This window comes from Bos taurus, chromosome 7 (genome assembly GCF_002263795.3).
Source record: "Bos taurus isolate L1 Dominette 01449 registration number 42190680 breed Hereford chromosome 7, ARS-UCD2.0, whole genome shotgun sequence".
Classification (NCBI taxonomy): Eukaryota; Metazoa; Chordata; class Mammalia; order Artiodactyla; family Bovidae; genus Bos; species Bos taurus.
The window spans coordinates 482,044-484,042 of record NC_037334.1 but is presented as its reverse complement, the minus strand read 5'-3'; the positions used below and the strand labels follow the sequence as shown (position 1 = coordinate 484,042).

General features: G+C 43.7%; 1 non-coding gene across 1 annotated transcript; it reads left to right on the top strand.

Moving 5' to 3' along the window:
* The first annotated feature begins 1,638 nt into the window (after positions 1-1,638).
* On the top strand, positions 1,639-1,757 carry LOC112447631 (5S ribosomal RNA). The gene has a single exon (XR_003035822.1). It is a non-coding gene; the product is annotated as a 5S ribosomal RNA (ribosomal RNA).
* Positions 1,758-1,999: the final 242 nt, after the last annotated feature.

Below are 1,999 nucleotides of genomic sequence, written 5' to 3'. Positions count from 1 at the left end.
CTGGAAGTTCATGGTTCACGTATTGCTGAAGCCTGGCTTGGAGAATTTTGAGCATTACTTTACTAGTGTGTGAGATGAGCGCAATTGTGCGGTAGTTTGAGCATTCTTTGGGATTGCCTTTCTTTGGGATTGGAATGAAAACTAACCATTTCCAGTCCTGTGGCCACTGCTGAGTTTTCCAAATTTGCTGGCATATTGAGTGCAGCACTTTCACAGCATCATTTTTCAGGATTTGAAATAGCTCCACTGGAATTCCATCACCTCCACTAGCTTTGTTCATAGTGATGCTTTCTAAGGCCCACTTCACTTCACATTCTAGGATGTCTGGCTCTAGGTCAGTGATCACACTATCATGATTATCTTGGTGGTGAAGATCTTTTTTGTACAGTTCTTCTGTGTATTCTTGCCACCTCTTCTTAATATCTTCTGCTTCTGTTAGGTCCCTACCATTTCTGTCCTTTATCGAGCCCATCTTTGCATGAAATATTCCCTTAGTATCTCTAATTTTCTTGAAGAGATCTCCAGTCTTCCCCATTCTGTTGTTTTCCCATTCTGTTGTTCTCCAGTTTTACTCAATAAAACTTTAATTTGATTATCTGCTGATGGGTGGGGCTGTACTCCCTCCCTGTTAGTTGTTTGGCTCATGCCAGTGGTTACCTCCCAGGAGTGCTGCTGCCAGTGTCCTGCTGCAAGTCACTGCTGACCCATGCCTCCACAGGAGACCCTCTAACACTGTCAGGGAGGTCTTTTTCAGTCTCCTGAAGCGTCACTGCTCCTTTCCTCTGAGTCCTGTTGTGGACAAGGTTTTGTTTATACTCTCAAAGAGTGGAATCTCTGTTTTCCCCAGTCCTGTGGAAGTCATGCAATCAAATCTCACTGGCCTTGAAGGTAAGTCAGACTCTCTGGGAATTCCTAGTTTCTTTGCTGGATCCCCAGACTGGGAAGCCTTACTTGAACCTTCACAACAGAAACATGTGCACCTTCACAACAGTGAGAGAACCTCTTTGGTTTATTTTTCTCCAGTTTGTGGGCCACCTTCCCAGTGGGTGTGTGATTTGATTTTATCATGATTGTGCCCTTCTATGGTCTTGTTGAAGCTTCTTTTTTTCCTTGGACACGGGATATCTTTTTTTCTGGTAGGTTCCAGCACCCTCCTGTCAATGACTGTTCAACAGCTAGTTGTGATTTTGGTGGTCTCGCAGGAGATGAGTGCATATCCTTCTACTCTGTAATCTTGAATCAATCTCTTTTTGTGGTTTTGATTGGCATTTCCCTCATGGTTAGTGATGTTCAACCTCTTTTCTTGTACTTACTGGCCATTTGTACATATTTGGAGAAATGTCTATTCAAGTCCTTTGCCCGTTTTTAAAAAATTGAGTTTTTTTTTTTTTTTTTCCTTCCTTTTTACCCTTTTTTTCTGATATGTTTCTTTGGCACAGAAGAAACAAACTCTGACTCTATGTTGGAAACTGTTTTTATTGCTTTTCATTGCTTTTGTTATTATAATCATACATAATTGCCTGCCTCAGAGGACCTTGACCTGTTACCTGAACTTAAACTAAAGTGCCTTTGTTCAGCTCACAGAGAGATAATCTGACCTTGCCCACCTGTGAATAGAATACATTAACACACCCCAAAGTCTATGGCCATACCAGCCTAAACGCACCCGATCTCATCGGATCTCGGAAGCTAAGCAAGGTCGGGTCTGGTTAGTACTTGGATGGGAGACCGCCTGGGAATACCAGGTGCTGTAGGCTTTTGGGGCTTCCCTAGTGGCTCAGAGGTTAAAGCGTCTGCCTACAATGTGGGAGACCTGGGTTCGATCCCTGGGTTGGGAAGATCCCTTGGAGAAGGAAATGGTAACCCACTCCAGTATTCTTGCCTGGAGAATCCCATGGATGTAGAAGCCTGGTAGGCTAGAGTCCACGGGGTCGCAAAGAGTTGGACATGACTGAGCGACTTCACTTCATCTTCCAAAGACTAGAAATGCTTTGCAAGA